Source organism: Cervus elaphus, chromosome 16 (genome assembly GCF_910594005.1).
Source record: "Cervus elaphus chromosome 16, mCerEla1.1, whole genome shotgun sequence".
Classification (NCBI taxonomy): domain Eukaryota; kingdom Metazoa; phylum Chordata; class Mammalia; order Artiodactyla; family Cervidae; genus Cervus; species Cervus elaphus.
The window spans coordinates 26,551,717-26,575,239 of NC_057830.1; the positions used below are offsets into that span (position 1 = coordinate 26,551,717).

The window sequence follows — 23,523 nt, forward strand, 5'->3', positions numbered from 1 at the left end:
GAGGTTCCTCAAAAAGCTAAAAATAGAGTTGCCATATGATCCAGCATGTATCTGGAAAAAAACTATAATTCAAAAAGATACATGCACCCCTATGTTCATAGCAGCACCATTCATAATCACTGATACAAGGAAACAACTTAGATGTCCTTCAACAGATAAATAGGTAAAGAAGATGTGATATATATGTGTGTGTGTATATATATATATACACTCACACGAATACTGCTGCTGCTGCTGCTAAATCACATCAGTCGTGTCTGACTGTGTGACCCCATAGACAGCAGCCCACCAGGCTCCCCCGTCCCTGGGATTCTCCAGGCAAGAATACTGGAGTGGGTTGCCATTTCCTTCTCCAATATATACGAATACTACTTAGCCATAAAAACAACAAAGTAATGCCATTTGCAGCAACACAGATAGAACTAGAGATTATCATACTAAGTGAAGTTTAAGTTAGAAACAGAAAGACAAATACCATATTATATCACTTATATGTAGAATCTGAAATATAACACAGGGGCTTCCCTGTTGGTCCAGTGGTTGAGAATCTACCTGCCAATCCAGGGGACACAGGTTCGATCCCTGGTCTGGGAAGATCCTACATGCCCCCACACTCTAGAGCCCACGTGCCGCAACTGCTGAAGCCCACACACCTACATCAAAGAGTAGCCCCTACTTCTGCAACTAAAGCTCATGCTCAGCAACAAAACTCAGCACAACCAAAAATAAACAAATAAATAACTTAAAAAATAAAATATAAAACAAATGAATTCATCTACAAATCAGAAATGAACTCACAGACATAGATAACAGACTTGTGGCTGCCAAAGAGTAAGGGGACTGCAGGAGGGTGGATTGAGAGTTTGAGATTAGCAGATGCAAACTATTATATATAGAATGGATAAACAACAAGGTCCTACTATATAGTACAGGGAACTATATTCAATATCCCATGATAAACTATCATGGAAACCAATACCAGACCATGCTCTGTGGTTGGATAGACCAGCTGAAATTGATCACGATCAAATTGAGACATTAACTGAGATCAATGTTATACCACATGGGAGATGGCCGACACACTCAAACTATCCAAATCAAGCAATGAAAATCATCTGCACCAGCTTGGTTATGTTAATAGCTTTGATATTTGGGTTCCACATAAGTGAAGCCAAAAAAAAAAAAAAAAAAACCCTCTTGACCATAAGTCCACATGCAATCCTCTATTGAACTGCAAGAAAAACATTCCACTTTAAAAACGAATTGTGAAGGGTGATGAAAAGTGGACCTGTACAACAATATAGAATGGGAGAGATTGTGGGGCAAGGGAAATGAACCAACACCACCAACCACACCGAAGGCCAGTCTTCATCCAAAGAAGGTGATGTTGTGTATACGGTAGGACTGGAAGGGAGTCCTCTATTTACGAGCTCCTTCAGGAAAACCAAACAATTAGTTCCAACCAGTACTGCTCCCAATTAGACCAACTGAAAGCAGGACTTGATGAAAAGCGTCTGAAATCAGTCAACAGAAAATGCATCATCTTCCATTAGTATAACACAAGACTGAATGCTTCTTTGATGACCAGGCAAAAACTGCTGCAGCTTGGCTGGGGAGTTCTGATTCATCTGCTGTACTGGCCAGACATTGCACCGGATTTTTGTTTATTTCAGTTTTACAAATTTTCTTAATGGAAAAATTCCAACTCCCTGGAAGACTGTAAAAGACACCTAAAAGAATTCTTGCTCAAAAAGATAAAAAGTTTTGGGAACACGGAATTATGAAGTTACCGGAAAAAAAGAAGACATTAGTTTTTGCCACAGGCCTGGGAAAACAGTGATGACGTGTCTTTAAAAGCAGCTGAATAAATGATCCCTGATTTCACTTCTGGAAAAAAAAAAAAAAGGAAGCCTACTTTTAGCTGGTACAAACTCAAACAAGCAAAAATTTGCTTTGGAAAACCTTGTTTTGAGAAAAAGGTATTTACTTCAAATGAAAAATTAAGCTATTGTGCCAGCACTGTGACACTTCTTTAAATATTTACAAAAACTGGACAGGGCATGGTTCTTAAAGATGACTGCAGACTGGAATCACCTGGAAGGTACAAAAGAGAGTGATGCTGGGTCTCATGTGTAGAAATGCAGATTTCACTGTGTAAAGCAGGGCCTGGCCTTCTTCAGTCTTTTTGCTTTTCTTCCTCTCTTTTATCCTTTCCCGCTTTTTTCTCTTCCCCTTTCTGTTTCCTCTCACCCTCCTTTCCTGCTTCATGTCTGCAATATTTGTGATTTATAGGAAAAACATGTATTTGGTGTTCATCCATACATCCTGGCTCACAGATTCCCAAAATCCTTGGAATCTCCTGAGCACTAAGAGCATTAATTATACATTATGAGTATAATATTTGGTCCCTTGCCCTCAGTTCCTGAAAATGCTTCAGGGAAGATGACTTTTGGGTCCCACCCAAGGGTGGGGACTGGGTGCCAAGAGAACCAACCATGTGATCAGAGGGTTAGAACTTTCAGTCCCAGCCCCTGGTCAAGAGGCTGGTGGTTGAATTAATCCTCAATGGCCAATGATTTAGTCAATTGTGCCTATGTAATGAAGCCTCATGTACAAAAAAAGATCTTCACAACCCAGATAATCACAATGGTGTGACCACTCACCTACAGCCAAACATCCTGGAATGTGAAGTCAAGTGGGCCTTAGAAAGCATCACTATGAACAAAAGTAGTGGAGGTGATGGAATTCCAGTTGAGCTATTCCAAATCCTGAAAGATGATGCTGTGAAAGTGCTGCACTCAATATGCCAGCAAATTTGGAAAACTCAGCAGTGGCCACAGGACTGAAAAACGTCAGTTTTCAATCCAATCCCTAAGAAAGGCAATCCCAAAGAATGCTCAAACTATTGCACAATTGCACTCATCTCACATGCTAGTAAAGTAATGCTCAAAATTCTCCAAGCCAGGCTTCAGCAATATGTGAACCGTGAACTTCCAGATGTTCAAGCTGGTTTTAGAAAAGGCAGAGGAACCAGAGATCAAATTGCCAACATCCACTGGATCATTGAGAAAGAAAGAGAGTTCCAAAAAAACATCTATTTCTGCTTTATTGACTATGCCAAAGCCTTTGACTGTGTGGATCACAACAAACTGTGGAAAATTCTGAAAGAGATGGGAATACCAGACCACCTGACCTGCCTCTTGAGAAACCTGTATGCGGGTCAGGAAACAACAGTTAGAACTGGACATGGAACAACAAACTGGTTCCAAATAGGAAAAGGGGTACGTCAAGGCTTATTTAACTTATATGCAGAGCACATCATGGAAATGCTGGGCTGGAGGAAGCACAAGCTGGAATCAAGATTGCTGGGAGAAACATCAATAACCTCAGATATGCAGATGACACCACCCTTATGGCAGAAAGTGAAGAAGCACTAAAGAGCCTCTTGATGAAAGTGAAAGAGGAGAGTGAAAAGGTTGGCTTAAAGCTCAACATTCAGAAAACTAAGATCATGGCATCTGGTCCCATCACTTCATGGCAAATAGATGGGGAGACAGTGGCTGCCTTTATTTTTCTGAGCTCCAGAATCACTGCAGATGGTGATTGCAGCCATGAAATTAAAAGACGTTTACTCCTTGGAAGGAAAGTTATGACCAACCTAGATAGCATATTAAAAAGCAGAGACATTACTTTGCCAACAAAGGTCCGTCTAGTCAAGGCTATGGTTTTTCCAGTGGTCATGTATGGATGTGAGAGTTGGACTGTGAAGAAAGCTGAGCGCCGAAGAATTAATGCTTTTGAACTGTGGTGTTGGAGAAGACTCTTTAGAGTCCCTTGGACTGCAAGGAGATCCAGCCAGTCCATCCTAAAGGAGATCAGTCCTGGGTGTTCATTGGAAGGACTGATGCTGAAGCTGAAACTCCAATATTCTGGCCACCTGATGCAAAGAACTAACTCATTGGAAAAGACCCTGATGCTGGGAAAGATTGAAGGCAGGAGGACAAGGGGGTGACAGAAGATGAGATGGTTGGATGGAATCACCAACTCGATGGACATGAGTTTCAGTAAACTCTGGGAGTTAGTAATGGACAGGGAGGCCTGACGTGCTGCAGTCCATGGGGTCGCAAAGAGTCGGACACGACTGAGTGACTGAACTGAACTGAATGAAGCCCCATAAAACCTCTACAGGACAAGGTTCAGAGAGCTTCCAGGTTGAACACATGGAGACTGGAGAGAGCGATGAGCCTGGAAAAGACACAGAAGCTCCATACCCTTTCCCAGTGCCTTGCCTTATATATCACTTCGTCTGGCTGCTGATTGATATACTTTAACATCCTTTTATAATAAATCGGTGATCCAGTAAAAACATGTTTCTCTGAGTTCTGTGAGCAATTCAAACAAATTAAGGGGTCATGGGAAACTCTGATTTATAGCCAGTCAGTCAGAAGTACAAGAAACAACCTCAACTTGCAACTGACATCCTAAGTTTGAGGATATCTGTTGGAAACTCCAGTTTCTAGCAAGTTGGTTAGATACACAGATAACAACCTGGGCTTGTGACTGGCATCTATTATGGAGGGTGGTCCAGTGGAACTGAACCCTTTACTTCTGGAATCTGATTCTATCTCCAGGTAGAAAGTGTCAGAATTGAGCTGAATTCTCAGACACCTTGGTGGCATCTAAGAATTGCTCGCTGGTGTGGAGAAGCCTACGCACACATACCAAGTTGGAATTGGGTCAGGGAACTCATTTAAAATGTCCTACTCTACATTGGGCTAGTGAGGACCTCCAGTAGGATACTGAAAATAAGTATTGATAATGAGTATCTTTATATTGCTCTCCATCTCACAAGAAAAACAAAAAACAAAGCAGCATATCACCATTAAGAATAGTTGCTGTTGTTTTTAAAATAGATATCCTTTGTCAGATTAAACAAATACACTTTTCTATTTATGTCCCTATTATTTAAAGTCATTAATAGATGTTGACTGTTATCAAATGTTTTCTTCCATCTATTGAGACGATCATATGCTTTCTTTAATGTGTGCCCCTGGCAAACCACCATTCCAGTCATTGGTTCTATGAGCTCAACTTTTTCCCTCCCAAATTCCACATACAACTGAAATCAAGGAGTATTTGTCTTTCTCTGCTTGACTTCTTTTACCTAGCATAATGACTGTGATTTCACCCATGCTGTCACAAATGGCAGGATTTCCTTCTTTTTATGGCTGAACACACCATGTTTTCATTATCCATTCAACTAGTGACAATTAAGGTTGTTTCCGTATCTTGGCTACTATGAATAATGGTGCATGAACACGGAGATGCGGATGTCTCTTTGAGACAGTGATTTCAGTTCCTTTGGATGAATGCCCAGAAGTTGGACTGCTGGAACATATGGCCGTTCTATTCTTAAGGTTTCAGGCCTTAAGTTTCAGTCTTTAATCTATTTTAAGTTGATTTTTGTGGGCGGTGTGAGACAGATGTCCAATTTCATTTTTCTCCATTTGGATGTCCAGTTTTCTCAGAACCATTTATTGGAGAAACTAACCTTTCCCTCAACTGTGTACATGTGTGGTGCCCTTTTCATAGATTAGTTGACCGTATATGCTTGAGTGTATTCTGGGCTCTCTGTTCTGCTGGTCTATGTCTATTTTTATGTTAATACCATATGCTGTTTTGATTACCATAGCTTTACGATATAGTTTGAAATCATGAAATAATATACTTTGTTCTTTCTCAAAACTGCTTTGGCTATTTGGCTTTTTTTGTGATTCCATATGAATTCTAGAATTTTTCTATTTCTGTGAAAAATGACACTGGAATTTTGATGGGGACTGCATTGAATCTGTAGACAAGTTTGGATAGACATTGAATTCAATCAAAGAACATAAGATATGATTCCATTTATTTCAGTCTCTTTCATCAATGTCTCATAGTTTTTAGCCCACATGGCTTTCATCTGGTAAAATTTATTTCTGAGTATGATGCTATTGTAATTGGGACTGCTTTCTTAGTTTATCTTTCAGATTCATTTATAGAAATAAAATTTATTTCTGCATGTTGATTTTGTATTCTGCAACTTCACTGGGTTTGTTTATTAGTTCTAACAGTTCTTTGATGGAATCTTTAAGGTTTTCTATATATTAGATTATGTTATCTGCAAATAGACACAGTTTTACTTCTTCCTGATTTGGATGCCCTCTATTTCTTCTTCTTGACTAACTGCTCTGGCTAGGACTTCCAGGGTGATGCTGAATAGAAGTAATGAGAGTGTGAATCCTGTCTTGTTTTTAAACTAAGAGGAAAAGCTTTAGCTTTTCATGGTTGAGTATGATGTTAGCTGTGGGCTGATTATATACAGCTTTCATTATGTTGAAGTACATTCCTTTTACACTTCATTTGTTGAGAGATTTTCATCATTTAAATTTTTCCAAATGCCTTTTTTCTTCATCTATTGCCATTATCATAACATTTTCTACTTCATTCTGCTAATGTGTTGTATCACATTTATTGATTTACTTATGTTCAGCCATCCTTGCACCTCAGGAATAAATCCCACATGACTGTAGTGTATAATTCTTTTAATGTGCTCTTGATTCAGTTTGGTAGTATTTAGTTGAGAGTTTTTGTATATAAATGTCATATAGATCCATCAAGGATACTGGGCTGTAACTCTGTTTTCTTATAGTATCCTTGGCTAGCTTTGGAATCAGGGTAAAGCTGGCCTAGCAAAATGAGTCAGAAGTGTTACCTCCTTTTCAATTTTTTTTTGGAAGAGTTTAAGAAAGACTGGAGCTAATTCTTCTTTAAATGTTTAACAGAATTAACCAGTGAAGTTTTCCAGTCCTGGACTTTTCTTTGTTGGGAGATTTTTGATTACGGATTTAGTTTCTTCATTAGTTACAGGTCCATTCAGATTTTCTATTTCTTAATGATTCAGTCTTGATAGTCTGTGTGTTTCTAGGAATTTATCCATTTTTCTAGGTTATTCAATATTTTTGTATGTACTTATTCATGGTATTCTCTCATAATTCTTTTCATTTCTGTATTATTATTAAATGCAACATCTCCCCTTTCAATTCAGATTTCATTTTCTTAGCCTAGCTAAAGGTTTGCTGACTTTAACTTTTCAAAGAACTAGCTCTTAGTTTTGTTGATCTTTTCTATTTTTTTTTTTTTTTGAGTCTCTATTTCTACTCTGAATTTTGTTGTTTTCTTCATTCTGCTAACTTTGGGCCAAGTTCATCCTTTCACTAGTTCCTTGAGGTCTGAAGTTAAACAGTTTGAGATCTTTCTTGTCTTTCAATGAAAGTTTTTGTTACCATAAATTTCCTCTTAAAATTGCTTTTGCTGAACTAGGTAAGTTTTGGCACACTGTGTTGCCATTTTCATTTATATCAAGATATTTTTATTTCCTTTTTAATTTCCTCTTTGACCCATTTGTTATTCAGAAATGTGTTGCTTAATTTCCATGTATTTTTACATTTTCCAGCTTTCCTCCTGTTGATTTCTAGTTTCATGACATTGTGGTTGGAAAAATACCTGATGTGATTTTAGTCTTCTTAAATTTGTTAAGACTTGTTTTGTAATCTAACAAATGATCTATCTTGGAGAATGTTTCATGTGCACTTGAGAAGAATGTGTACTCTGTGGGTGTTGAGTAGAATGTTCTGCTTATGTCTATTAAGGTTCATTTGTTCTATGGTCCTTTTGTTCTGTATTTTCTCATGGATTTTCCGTCTGGAAGGTCTATCCATTATTAAAAGTGAAGTAGTTTAAGTCCCCCACTATTTGTGCATAGACATCTATTTCTGTCTGCAGATCTGTTAATATTTGCTTCATATATGTAGGTGCTCACATCTTGAGTACATACATAATTACAATTGCTATATCCTTTTGATAAACTGATTCCTTTATCATTATAGAATGACTTTCATTGTCTCTTGGTACAGATTTTGACTCACAGCCATTTTGTCTGATATAAATATAACTGCCCCTGCTCTCTTTTGGTTTCCATCAGCCTGTAATATAAGTTTCTATCCTTTACCTTCAGGATATATATGCCACTAAAGTTGAAGTGAATCTCCTGCAGACAACATATAGTTTTGTCTTGTTTTTCAATTCACTCAGCCACTCTGTACTTTGGCCACCTGATGCAAAGAGCCAATTCATTGGAAAAGATCTTGATGCTGGGAAAGATTGAGGGCAGGAGAAGTGGGAAACACAGGATGAGACGGTTGGATGGCATCACCGATTAAATGGACGTGAGTTTGAGTAAACTCCGGGAGATTGTGAAGGACAGGGAAGCCTAGCATGCTGCATTCCATGGGGTCCCAAAGAATAGGACATGATTTAGCAATTGAACAACAACTCTATATTTTGATTAGAGACATTAATTCATTTTCATTTAAAGTAGTTATTGATAAATATGGACTCACTAACTGCCATCTTCTTGCTTTCTATTTCACAGTTCCTTCCTTCCTCTCTTTCTTCCTTTGTGATCTGATGATTTTTCTATAGTGGTATGCTGTATTTTCTTTATCTTTTATGTATAGGTATTTACTTTGTGACTACCATGAGGCTTAAAATAAAAATATAACAGTCTATATACTTTTACCACTGAATTTTATACTTCAATGTGTTTTCATGAGGCAAGTACAGTGGTGATGAACTCCCTCAACTTTTGTATGTTTGGGAAAAGTCTATTTCTCCTTCATTTCTGAATGACAGCTTTGCCTGTTAAAGTAGTATTCTCAGTCATCAGCTTTTTTCTTCCAGAATTTTGAATATATCATTCCACCTTTTCCTGCCTTACAAGGTTTCTTCTGAGAAATCTGCTACGAGTTTTTTTTTCCCCCCCATATAAAACAAGGTTTTTTCTCCCAATTGCTGCTTTCAAAATTCTTTGTCTTTGATTTTTGATAGCTTTATTATAATCTATCTTGGGAAAATCTTCTTTGGGTTAAATCTACTATAGGGACTTAAGAGATTCATGGACACAGATGTTCATGATCTTGTCCTAGATTTGAGAATTTTTTTTAAGTTATTTTTAATTGAAGGAAATTACCTTACAGTATTATGTTGGTCTCTGCCATACATCGACATGATCCAGCCATAGGTATACATATGTCCCCTCTCCCCTGAACCTCCCTCCTGGAAATTTCTTAAAATAAGTTTTCTACCCTTTCTCTCTCTCTCTTCTCTGGGGATGTCCACAATGAAAATATTAGTTACTGGATGGAGCCCCATAATTCACATAGGCTCTCTTCACTATTTTTCATTCTCTTTTCTTCTGTGACTCGATAACTTCAAATGACTCATCTTCAAGTTCACAGATTCTGTCTTCTGCTTGATCAAGTCTGTATTGCAGACTTGATCTCTATTGCATTTTTTTAAACCTCATTCATTATATTTCTTCAGCTCCAGAATTTCTGTTTGGTTCTTCTTACCATTTCTATTTCTCTGTTAAACTTCTCATTTTGGGGTATTGTTTTCATGATTTTGTTGTCTACATGTGTTCTCTTATAGCTCACCAAGTTTCTTTAAAACAATTACGTCTGAATTCTATGGCAATTCATAGATCTCCAATTCTTTGTGGCCTGTTACTGGAAAATTATTCTGCTCCTTTTGGTGGTGTCATGTTTCCTTGATTTTTTCCATGTTTCTTGTAACTCTGTGTTAATATCTGTGTACTTGATGGATCACTCATCTCTTCTAGACCTTACAAACTGATTTTTGTGGAGAAGACCCTTACCTGCCAGTGGGTACAGGGAAGCTGGTTGGATGGGGTACGTTGACTGCAGGTACAGGGCAGGCCCAGCACTGTAGCTCTGTGCAGCTCGCCAGCTGAGGCCAGTATTGGCAAGGATGGTGCGAGTCCTCAACTGCAGGCAGCAACAGAGGCTGTGGGACTGCTGGGGTCTACAATGGTGAGTTTGTGGGCACCTTCTGATCCCTTTTTCCCCATGGGGATGTTATCGCTGTTGGGCCACCTCTTGGCACTGGATCCAGCCTGCGCACACTCTCCTGGCAGCGGTAACACAGGTGTCTGATGTATAGTATCGATGGCACAAAAACACAGCAGAGGTCTGGAGTGCAGGCACTCACAGGGGGACGATGGCTCCGGGTTCTGGTGTGCTGACTCGTTCACAACGGGGGTGGCCCCAGCATCTCAGGTGCATGAGTGTGCAGCTGCCATGGAGCTGGGACCTGAAGCATGGGTGCCACCACAACAGCCAGGGTTCCGGGGTCTGGGGTCTGCACAGGGTTGAGGGAGGCAGCTGGCAGTCCTGGCCCCAGGGCAGCAGACCAGCAGCTCCTTCTGGGGAGGGAAGAATAAGGTGCAGCGGCATCTCTCTCCCTAGGGTGTCTTGTGGTGGTGACGGCTGTTGGTTAACTCCATGGTGAAAGCACCCAACGTCCTCTGTGGAGTAGGCAACTGGGGCCCATGCCTGCTCTCACTACAGGTTCCTCTGCTGTGAAAGCCGTGGGGAAGTTGCAGCTGTCATGGGGGCTGTAGAGGTCCTTAGCTGCAAAGGCCACTGGAGTCCTTCACAGAGCTGGCCGCTGGGGACCATGATGGCACAAGTTGTGTAGCTGATACAGATACCTCGATCTTCTTTGTTCCTTGCCATCTCATCTAAGCTGATTCCCCCTAATCCTTTCTGTTCATTAATTCTTCCTTTCTGCTCCACTGTGTTAACACAGGTTCTTAACTGGATTTCTGAGCCATCCCACAGCCACTTCCGTTTATGAATTGATGTCCAGCTGTTGTTTTTATGTGAGGACGGATGCTGATATCTCCTGCTCTGTAATCTAGATGACATCACTCTATCCCCATTATCCTCTGAGGGTCTATTTCAATCTGATTTTTTAATCTGGGCAGAGTTTTCCACACCTCACAAGAACCTTTTGTCCTTTTCCTTTCTTCTCAACAATTATTACCTCTTTTCCAATATGTGAGTGAGTCCACCATTCTCACTATCATGAAAAGTTTCTGGTTTGACATAGAGCATTCATCCCTTCCCTCATGCAGCTGTACTCTTAAATTTCCTCCAGGGAACAGCCTTCCTTACTTTCAAGTCCAGGGATGTGCATGTAACTTGGGAACAGGTTGGTCTGTGCATTCCAGCCACCTGGTCACATGACTACTTTAGTTCTGCATAGTGGAGTTAGGCTCAGAACTTCTGAATCCTTCTGAAAAGTGATAACTCTCCTGTCTATACTTGAATCTGGAAGACTATACACTGGAGTTGTTCCAGCAATCTTCTGGTCACAAAATATAAATGTGAGGTTTTTAATTATTCAACTTTTTAACATTTATGGCACTTTCCAGATTTTATTTCTTATGTTAGTAAGAAGTGTGGTAAGTTGTATTTCTCCAGGACATAAGTTTGCCAGATTGTAGCAATGTCCCTTTTTCATTCCTGATATTGACTGTGCCTTCTCTTTCCTAGTCAGTCTTACCAGCGGCTCACCAGTTTTATTTGCCAAATCAAAGAAACAACTTTAAGCTTTGTTGATACTCTATATACGGACAAAGCTAGCGGAGGTGATGGTATTCCAGTTGAGCTATTTCAAATCCTGAACGATGATGCTGTGAAAGTGCTGCACTCAATATGCCAGCAAATTTGGAAAACTCAGCAGTGGCCACAGGACTGCAAAAGGTCAGTTTTCATTCCAATCCCTAAGAAAGACAATGCCAAAGAATGCTCAAACTACCGCACAGTTGCACTCATCTCATACACTAGTAAAGTGATGCTTAAACTTCTCCAAGCCAGGCTTCAGCAATATGTGAACCGTGAACTTCCAGATGTTCAAGCTGGTTTTAGAAAAGGCAGAGGAACCAGAGATCAAATTGCCAACATCTGTTGGCTCATCAAAAAAGCAAGAGAGTTCCAGAAAAACATCTATTTCTGCTTTATTGACCACACCAAAGCCTTTGACTGTGTGGATCACAACAAACTGTGGAAAATTCTTCAAGAGACGGGAATACCAGACCACCTGACCTGCCTCTTGAGAAACCTGTATGCAGGTCAGGAAGCAACAGTTAGAACTGAGCATGGAACAACAGACTGGTTCCAAATAGGAAAAGGAGTATGTCAAGGCTGTATATTGTCACCCTGCCTATTTAACTTATATGCAGAGTACATCATGAGAAGCGCTGGGCTAGAAGAAGCACAAGCTGGAATCAAGATTGCTGGGAGAAATATCAATAACCTCAGATATGCAGATGACACCACCCTTATGGCAGAAAGTGAAGAACTAAGAGCCTCTTGATGAAAGTGAAAGAGGAGAGTGAAAAAGCTGGCTTAAAGCTCAACATTCAGAAAACTAAGATCACGGCATCTGGTCCCATCACTTCATAGCAAATAAGATGGGGAAACAGTGGAAACAGTGGCTGACTTTATTTTTCTGGGCTCCAAAATCACTGCAGAAGGTGATTGCAGCCATGAAATTAAAAGACACTTACTCCTTGGAAGGAAAATTATGACCAACCTAGGCAGTATATTAAAAAGCAGAGACATTACTTTGCCAACAAAGGTCCGTCTAGTCAAGGCTATGGTTTTTCCAGTGGTCATGTATGGATGTGAGAGTTGGACTATAAAGAAAGCTGAGTGCCGAAAAATTGATGCTTTTGAACTCTGGTGTTGGAGAAGCCTCTTGAGAGTCCCTTGGACTGCAAGGAGATCCAACCAGTCCATCCTAAAGGAGATTGGTCCTGGGTGTTCATTGGAAGGACTGATGTTGAAGCTGAAACTCCAACACTTTGGCCACCTCATGCAAAGAGTTGACTCATTTTAAAAGACCCTGATGCTGGGAAAGATTGAGGGCAGGAGGAGAAGGGGACGACAGAGGATGAGAGGGCTGGATGGCATCACCGACTCAACGGACGAGGGTTTGGGTAGGCTTGGGGAGTTGGTGATGGACAGGGAGGCCTGGAGTGCTGCAGTTCATGGGGTCACAAAGAGTTGGACACGATTGAGCGACTGAACTGAACTGATACTCTATTGTATATTTATTTTATATTTCATTAATTCATGTTTTTGTTTTATTTCTTCCTTTTAACTGCATTCAACTTTCTCTTTTCTTTTTACAGTGGATATATTTGGATTGTTTCTAATCTTTTCTCAATGTGCATTTGAGACTGCAAAATTTCTGCAAAGTATAGATTTAGCTGCATCCCACACATTGTGGTGATTAATGTTTCATTTGCATGATTTTCATATCATTATTATTCAGAATATTTTCACAACTTACATCATAATTTTTTTGTTGCTTCATGAGATAAATGCATTTCCTAACTGTCAAATTGTGAAACTTTAGGTATCTTCTTGTTTTCAAATTCTAGCTTACTGCCAATTGTAGTTAAAGAACATGCATTGAATGACTTCAATCCTTTTAAGTTTGAAATTAGCTTTGTGTCCTGTATATGGCTAATTTTAAAATATTCTTTGTGTACTTGAAAAAATTTGCATTCTTCAGCTGTTGGGTGTCCTACATATAAAACAAAACTGCTAATTCAAAAAAAAAAAAACACAAAACTGCTAATTCTACTGTTGAAATCCTTTATATTCTGAATTGATTTGTGTCTTCTCATTCTAAAAGTTAAAACTCTCATGATGATTTTTTTCATTTATTTCTATTAATTTTTGCTTTATATATTTTGAGGTTGTGTTATTGAAGACATGCAATTATACAGTTATTTGATCTTCCAGGAGAACTGAATCTTTCATCATTACTTTTTTGTCTATTTGTCTGATATAAAAGATCTACTCTATGGGACCTCCCTGGCAGTCCAGTGATTAAGACTCTGCACTTCCACTGCAAGGGGCACAGGTTTGATCCTTGGTCAGAGAACTAAGGGGCTTCCCTGGTGGCTCAGGGGTAAAGAATCTGCCTGCAGTTCAGGAGCTGGAGGAGACAGTGGCTTCAATCCCTGGGTCAGGACGATCCCTTGGAGTAGGGCATGGCAACCCACTCCAGTATTCTTGGCTGGAGAATCCCCATGGACAGAGGAGCCTGGCAGGCTATAGCCCACAGGATCACAGAGAGTCAGACATGAGTAAAGCAACTTAGGGAAGTAAGATCCTACATGCCCCATGGCTCTGCCCACTCCACAAAAGAGAAAAAAATACAATCTCCTCTAGCCTTCTTCAGGTATTAGCATGCTCTTTTTTCATTTCTTTACTCATCACCACTTGTAGTTTTACATCTTAGTTTGTTATTTGTTTGTTCTCTTTTTTTCACATTTGACAACATTTGATATTTATTTCATTTACATTTAATTACTCATCTACTAGGGTTAAGACTATCATCTTCCAAATGATTTCCTATATTTTCAGCATGTTCAATGCTGCTTTTTCTCTTCTTCCTTGCCTTTTGTTTTTAAAAAATTCTTCCCTACTCTACCCCTCCCCCATGAGTATGAAAGTTATCTACTACTTTACAATTCTCAAAAGAGGATTCTATAGACTACAATATACATTCTTGATTTTGGCTCCCTTCTCTAACAATGCAAGAATGCAGGAGCTCTTTGAGTACAATCCCCTTCCCCTGATAAATACGCCCTTACTTTCACATATTTTAGCACAACAAATATATTTCAAATCTCAGAAGACATTATGTTTTTAAACAGCTAACATTCCTTTTGACTTGTCCATGTTTTAGAATTCCATTACTTTTATTCCTTCCTGTATTTCTGACCTTCCATCTGGCATCACTGTGGTTTAGCCTAAAAATATCCCCTCTTATATTTGCAATATGCAGGTATTAAATCCTTTTCTTTTTTATCTCACCTTAATTTATGTAGCATGCTAACCACCATGTAGAGATTCAAGGTTTATGTTTACTTTCCTTAGCACCTTGAGGATACCAGTATTTCCTAACCCAAAGTCACACAAACGTTCTCCTGTGTTTCCTACCATAAGTTTCACAGTTTTCAGTTTTACATTTAGGGTTACATTGCATTTTGAGTTGGTTTTTGTATATGGTGTTAAGTATAGATTAATATTCATTTTTGACATATGAATGATCAGTTATTCCAAGACTGGAAAAACCTGTTCTTTCTTCATTGAATGTCCTTTATATGTTTATAAAAAAATTAAGTGTCTCTCTGTGTTTGTGTCTATTTCTGAATTCTCTTTATTCTGTTTACCTGTAATTACTCCAACACCACCCCTTCATGGTTTACAGTCTTGTCATGGAGAAGGGGCTTGAGTAACTCAAGGAAGCTATGAGCCATGCTGTATACGGCCATCTAAGATGAGTGGGTCATAGTGAAGACTTCTGGAAAAAGTGCAGTACACTGGAAAAGGAAATGGCAACCCACTCTAGTAACCTGGAGTGGTTTCTTGCACGGAGAACCACACAGACAGTAGGAAAAGGCAAAAAGATATGACACCAGGAGATGAGCAACCCCCAGGTTGGAAGGTGTCCAATATGCTACTGGGGAAGAGTGAAGGGCAAGCTCCAGAAAGAATGAAGTGCCTGGGCCAAAGCAGAAATGATGTCCAGTTGTGGACACATCTGGTAGTTAAAGCAAAGTCTGATGCTGCAGAGAACAATACTGCAAAGGAACCTGGAATGTTAGGTCCATGAATTACAGTAAACTGGATGTGGTCAAGCAGGAGATGGCAAGAGTGAACATTGACATCTTAGGAACCAGTGAACTAAAATGGATGAAAATAGGCGAATTTAATTTAGATGACCATTATATCTACTACTGTGAAAAAGAATTCCTTAGAAGAAATGGAAGCCCTCATAGCCCTCATAGCCAACAGAAGAGTCCAAACTGCAGTACTTGAGTGCAACCTCAAAAATGACAGAAAGATCTCAGTTCCTTTCCAAGGCAAACCACTCAACACCAGGGTAATCAAAGTCTATGTCCCAACCACTAATGCTGAAGAAGCTGAAGTTGTAAAGTTCTATGAAGACCCACAAGACCTTTTAGAACTAACACCAAAAAAAGATGTCTTTTTCATCATAGAGGACTGGAATGCAAAAGTAGGAAGTCAAGAGATACCTAGAGTAACAGGCAAGTTTGGTGGTGGAGTACAAAATAAAGCAGGGCAAAGGCTAACAGAGTTTTGCCAAGAGAATGCATTGGTCATAGCAAACACCCTCTTCCAACAACACAAGACTCTTTATTTTACATGGACATCACCAGATGGTCAATACTGAAATCAGGCTGATTATGTTCTTTGCAGTCAAAGATGGAGAAGCTCTATACAGTCAGCAAAAACAAGACCTAGAGCTGACTATGGCTCAGATCATTAGCTCCTTATTGCAAAATTCAGGCTTAAATTGTAGAAAGTAGGGAAAACCATTTAGGCCATTCAGGTATGACCTAAATCAAATCCCTTATGATTATACTCTGGAGGTGATGAGTAGATTCACGGGATTAGATCTGGTAGACAGAGTGCCTGAATAACTATGGATGGAAGTTAGTAACACTGTAAATGAGGCAGTGACCCAAACCATCCCAAAGAATAAGAAGATTAAGTGGTTGTCTATGGAGGCTTACAAATAGCTGAAGAAAGAAGAGAAGCAAAAGGCAAAGGAGAAAGGGAAAGATATACCCAACTGAATGCAGAGTTTCAGAGAATAAAAAGGAGATATAAGAACTCTCCTCTTCATAAATGAACAATGCAAAGAAATAGAGGAAAACAATAGAATGGGGAAGACCAGAGATCTCTTCAAGAAAATTGGAGATATCAAGGGAATATTTCATGTAAGGATGGGCACAATAAAAGGACAGAAAAGTTAAGGACCTAACAGAAGCGCAAGAGATAAAGAAGAGGTGGCAAGAATACACAGAAGAACTATAAGAAAAAGCTCTTAAAGAACCAGATAACCACAATGATGTGGTCACTCACCTAGAGCTGACATTCTGGAGTGTGAAGTCAAGTGGGCCTTCAGAAGCATCGCTACAAACAAAGCTGGTGGAGATATTTAAAATCTTAAAAGATGATGCAGTTAAAGTGCTGCACTCAGCATATCAGCAAGTTTGGAAAAGTCAGCAGTAACCACAGGACTGGAAAAGGTCAGTTTTCATCTTAATGCCTAAGAAGGGCAATGCCAAAGAATGCTGAAACTGCTGTACAATTGCCCTCATTTCACATGATAGCAAGGTTATGCTCAAAATCCTTCAAGCTAGGCTTTAGCAGTATGTAAACCCAGAACTTTCAGATGTATAAGCTGGGTTTAAAAAAGGCAGAGGAACCAGAGATCAAGTTGCCAACATTCGCTGGATCATAGAGAAAGCAAGGGAGTTCCAGAAAAATAATATCTATTTCTGCTTCACTGACTATGTTAAAGCCTCTGACTGTGTGGACTGGAACAAACTGTGGAAAATTCTTAAAAGAAATGGAAATACCAGACCACCTAACCTGTCTCCTGAGAAACCTGTATGCAGGTCAAGAAACAACAGTTAGAACTGAACACAGAACTAACATGACTGGTTCAAAATTAGGAAAGGAGTACAACAAGGCTGGCATATTGTCACCCTGCTTATTTAACTTGTATGCAGAGTACATCATGCGCATGTACATCATTTTGCATGTACATCATGTGAAATGCCTGGCTGGATGAATCATAAGCTGGAATCAACACTGCCAGGAGAAATACCAACAATCTCAGATAAGCAGATGGTACCACTCTAATGGAAGAAGGCAAAGAGGAACTAAAGAGCCTCTTGATGAGGGTGAAAGAGGAGAGCAAAAAAGCTGGCTTGAAACTCAACATTCAAAAAACTAAGATCATGGCATCTGGTCCCATCACTTCATGCCAACTTAATTTTCTTGGGGTCCAAAATCACTGCCAACAGTGACTGCAGCCATGAAATTAAAAGATGCTTTCTCCTTGGAAGGAAAGCTATGAAAAACCTAGACAGCATATTAAAAAGTAGAGATATCATTTTGCTGACAAAGGTCCACGTAAGTCCAAGCTATGGTTTTTTTCTAGTAGTCATGTATGGACGTGAGAGTTGGACCATAAAGAAGACTGAGAACCAAAGAACGGATGCTTTTGAATTGTGGTGCTGGAGAAGACTCTTGAAAATCCCTTGGACAGCAAGGAGATCAAACCAGTCAATCCTAAAGGAAATCAACCTGAATATTCATTGGAAGGACTATGCTGAAGCTCCAATACTTTGGCCACCTGATGCAAAGAGTTGACTCAATAGAAAAGTCCGTGATGCTGGGAAAGATTTAAGGAAAAACGAGAAGGAGGTGGGAGAGGATAAGATGGTGAAACAGCATCACTGACTCGATGGACATGAATTTGTGCAAACTCTGAGAGACAGTGGAGGACAGAGAAGCCTGACGTGCTACCGTCCATGTGGTTGCAAAGAACCGGACATGACTCAAGTGACCAAATAACACTACCACCAACACCGCACTATCTTGATCACTATGATTTTATAATAATTCTTGAAATCAGCTAGTGTTAGCACTGCAATCTATTTCTCTTACTTCCAAATTCCAATGACTTTTACATTTTCACAGCTTTTCAACTGTTAGAAAAAAACTTCTGGGATTCTGGTGGCAGCTGCATAAAATCTATTGATCAAGTGAGAGAGAATTAAAACTGTAATAATATTGTGTCTTCTGACTTGAGAATAGGGTACTTCTTTAGGTCTTTAGCTTCCATCCACTTTGTTTTGCAGTTCTTACTGAACAGTCTTACAGATATCTTATCAGATTTAACTCTATATTGTTCATGGAGAGTTTGCAGAGGATACTTGTAGTTGTTGAATTTTGTGAAATTCCTTTTCTGCATTTATTTAGATAATCTTATGGACTGTTTACTACTTTATCAATATGATAAAGTATATCTCTTTCCTATAGTTTTTTGGACATATGGAATACAGCTGTAATTAACTGTATTAATGTGGTTGTCTGCTAATTCTAACAGCTTTGTCAGCTATGGGTTCATTAGAATGAGGAATTTTTCTCAAATTGTTCTGCTTGATAATTTCAGTTGGATATCAGACAATGTAAAATTTGCCTTCTTGGGTGCTGTATGAGTTTGTATTCCTAATAACATTCTGCTATGGGATGAAGTTAAGCTACTCTGGCTTGATCTTTTGATATCTTGCTCTTAAGATTGTTCAGCAGGACAAGAACGAATTTTAATTTAGGGCTAATTATTCTCCATGACGGAGGCAAGGCCCTTGTCAGTCCTCTACTCAATGGCCTTTGAATTATAAGTCCTTCGTAGGAACAGACATTCCCATACTATGAGTTATAGTAAAAAGAAAAAGTGAAAGTGAAGTCGCTCAGTCGTGTCCGACTCTTTGCGACCCCGTGGACTGTAGCCTACCAGGCTCCTCTGTCCATGGGATTCTCCAGGCAAGAATACTGGAGTGGGTTGCCATTTCCTTCTCCAAGTTATAGTAGTCCCTTTATATATAGTCCCTGTAATACTTTGCAGTGGTTCATTTCCTGGCATTGGCTAGTTTCCTCACACACAGTACTCTGCAAAATAACCAAAGAGAATCCTCTGTCAATCCAGAGACTTTGCTCTTTGTGCTCTCTCCTCTCCAAAACTCTGCCCACGAACTCTTGCCCCTGGACTTCCCAAGACTCTCAGGTCAGTCTCCTCATTATGGGAAATCTGCTGAGCTTTACCTGGGTCCCTCCCTCCCTGCTCTGGGATTGTGAAAACTTTCTCAGTGCAGTCAGCTGAAATGATCATAGAGTTTTTTCAGTCTTGTAGGAATCAATCTCATTCACTCTTTTATGTTCAAAGTCTTTAAAAAACATAGTTTCGTATATTTTGCGTGCTTTTTCAGTTGTTTTAAGGGAAAATAAATCCAGTGCCTATTATCCATCGTGACCTCAAGCAAAAGTCTGAGGATCTCTTTTATTGTCTGTTCTCGTTGGTGTCTTTCTTTCATGCTATCTTGCCTCATTATCTGCCAGGTTACATACTTTCTTTCAACATATGTAAATTTTTTTTCACTTTTTAAATTATCATACAGTAAAATGGACTTCCTTAGCTGCAGAATTCTGAGAACTTTAGCATACATATATCCATATAATTACTACCGTAATGCATAGCAATTCAATCACCCCTAAAAAACTTCCTTGTGTTATTACCCCTTTATACTCACATTCTCCCCCATCTCTCACTCCTTGGAAACACTGATCTGGTATCTATAGTTTTTTTGAGAATGTCATTAAAAATAGGATTATCCAGTATGCAGCTTTTTGAGACAGATTTCCTTCACTCAGTATGCCTTTGGGGTTCACTCATGCTGTTGCATATGTCAATTGTTTGTTTCTTTCTCAAAGCACCATAGTCTGTTTTTCCAATCACCCACTGCAGGATATTTGGGTTGTTTCCAGTTTGGGCAATTATGCAAATGAACTGCTATAACCATTTATATATAAGTATTTAGTAAACATGAGTTTTTATTTCTCCCTGAGTAGTGCAACTGTTGTGTCAGATACTGAGTATATCTTTGATTTTTAAAATATCCAACTAAATATTCTCCAGAATAGCTGTACCATTTTGCATTCCCACTAACATGAGAGATCCAGTTGGTCCATATCCACACAAAACTAAGTACTGTTAGCTTAGCCATTCTCACAAGTGTGTGATGATCCTTCACTATGGCTTTTATTTGCATTTCCCTGGTAGTCAATGAGATTTATTTTTTTTAAATGTGCTTAACTGTCATCCTCATATTCTCTTTAGGAAGTGTCTGCTCCAGTCCATTGTCCATTTTTCAGTTGAGCTGTTTTCTTAGGAGTTTTGAGAGTACTTTATATATTTTGGGAACAAATACTAAGCTGAATATGTAACTTGCAATTATTTTCTCCCAGTCTGTAGATCGTCTTTTCATTCTCTTAACAGCGGTTTTCACAGCACAAAAGAATTTACTTTGATGATGTCTGATTTATCCATTCTTCTTTTATGAGTTATGCTTTTGGTGTTTAGATCTAAAGACTCCCTTGGCACAGGTCACAAAAGTTCTTCTCCAAAAATTATAATACAGTTTTATATTTTATGCTTGGATATACAGTGAATTTTGAGTTAATTTTTGCATAAAGATGTCAGGCATAGGTCAAAGTTCAATTAGTGCATGTGGATGAGCAATTAGTTTAACCCTATTTGTTGAAAAGACTATCTTTTCTACATAGAATTGCTTTTGCATCCTTGTCAAAAAATCGAATGACTATATTTCTATGCATATATTTCTGGGCTTTATATTCTTTTTCATTGATCTATGCATCAATTCTTTTGTCGATACTATACTTTCTAGGTTACTGTAACATTATAATGTCTTAATATTGAGTAGTATGATGCTTCCAACTTCATCTGCCTTTTTCAAAACTGCTTTAGCTATACCTTTGTACTTCCATATAAATTTTAGAGTCAGCCTGTCTGTATCTACAACATTTACCATTTGAGTTTTTATTGGCATTCTGTTAGATCTATGTAACACTTTGGGAAGAACTGCTGAATTCTTTAAAAATTCTTTAATTTTTAAAAATTTTTAATTTCCCACTTCTGGGCATACACACCGAGGAAACCAGATCTGAAAGAGACACGTGCACCCCAATGTTCATCGCAGCACTGTTTATAATAGCCAGGACATGGAAGCAACCTAGATGCCCATCAGCAGACGAATCGATAAGGAAGCTGTGGTACATATACACCATGGAATATTACTCAGCCATTAAAAAGAATACATTTGAATCAGTTCTAATGAGATGGATGAAACTGGAGCCCATTATACAGAGTGAAGTAAGCCAGAAAGATAAAGAACATTACAGCATACCAACACATATATATGGAATCTAGAAAGATGGTAACGATAACCCTATATGCAAAACAGAAAAAGAGACACAGAAATACAGAACAGACTTTTGAACTCTGTGGGAGAAGGTGAGGGTGGGATGTTTCAAAAGAACAGCATCTATACTTATCTATGGTGAAACAGATCACCAGCCCAGGTGGGATGCATGAGACAAGTGCTCGGGCCTGGTGCACTGGGAAGACCCAGAGGAACTGGGTGGAGAGGGAGGTGGGAGGGGGGATCGGGATGGGGAATACGTGTAAATCTATGGCTGACTTCATATCAATGTATGACAAAACCCACTGAAATGTTGTGAAGTAATTAGCCTCCAACTAATAAAAAAAAATAAATAAATAAAATAAAAAATTTTAAAAAAAAATCAACATTTTTACTGCTGAATCTTCTAATTCATAAACACAGTATGCTTCTCCATTTATTTGGATCATCTCTAATCCATTTCATCATTACTTTATAGTTTTCACTATACAGATTCTGTATATGTTTTGTTAAATTTAGAACTATGTATCTTTTTTTAGCTACTGTAAATAGTATTCTTTCAAAATATTATTTTCAATTGTTCACTGTCAGCATATAGAAACACAGTTATTTTTGTTGTTGACTACATATCCTATGATCTTGCTAAACTCTCTCATTGGTTCTCAGAGTTGTTTCTGTTTAGAATGACTGTGATTTTTTTTCCACATAAAATCATACTAGCTGCAGAGACAGTTTTATTTCTTCCTTTTCACTCCTCACGACTTTAAACATTTTTTTTGGCGATGCCAGCAGAGCCAGATTTATTGCTGCACACGGGTTTTCTCTAGTTATGCGAGTGGAGGCTACTCTGTTTTTGCAGGGCATGGGCTTCTCATTGCAGTGGTTTCCCTTGTTGCAGAGCATGGGCTCTAGGCCACCTGGGTTTCAGCAGTTGTGGTGCATGGGCCTAGAAGCCTGGTGGCATGTGGAATCTTCCCAGAACAGGGATTGAACCCGTGTCCCCTGCACTGGCACATGGATTTCCAACCACTGGACTACCAGTGAAGTCCTCAATCCACATGCTTTTTATTTCTGTTTCTTGTTTATCTGGAATCTAATACTTCTAGTGTGACGTTGAATAGAAAGAGAGATTAAACATCTATGCCTTGACCCCCATCTTTGGGAAAACACATTTCGCTTTTCATCACTAAACATGATGTTAGCTGTCAGTTTTCTGTAGATGCCCTTTATCGAGTTGAGGATTTTCCCTTTATCCCTAGCTTGCTGAGCATTTTTATCATGAATGGGTGTTGTATTTTGTCAAATACTTTCTCTGTATCAACTGATATGATCATGTACTTTTCCCTTTGTAAGGAAATAAGAGTCCCTTTGACATTAATATGGTGAATTAGTTGATTCTTGAATATTGCCTTCCTAGGATATACTCTGCTTTGTTACAGCATATTCTTCTTTTTATATTGCAAGATTTGACTTTTTAACATTTCACTGAGTTTTTTTTTTTTTCCCTTCTATATCCTTGAAAGATTAGGAGAGCAGATAAAATAGACAAAAGAGTCTGTCACTCTTTTTGTGTGTGTGTGTGGTACTGCCTTTATATAGTTTTGATATAAGGGCAATGCTGGCTTCATAAAACGATTTGAAAAGTATTCCTTTCACTTCAATTTTCTGGATGAATCTCTGTAGAATTGGTGTTATTTCCTTTTTAAAATGTTTCA

The 23,523-nt window shown here is 38.9% G+C and overlaps 1 protein-coding gene across 6 annotated transcripts in view; it reads right to left on the reverse strand.

The window, feature by feature from the left end:
• Positions 1-23,523, reverse strand: part of WNK2 (WNK lysine deficient protein kinase 2) — a 144,322-nt gene that overhangs the window by 45,120 nt on the left and 75,679 nt on the right. The gene's annotated exons all lie outside the window — the stretch shown is intronic.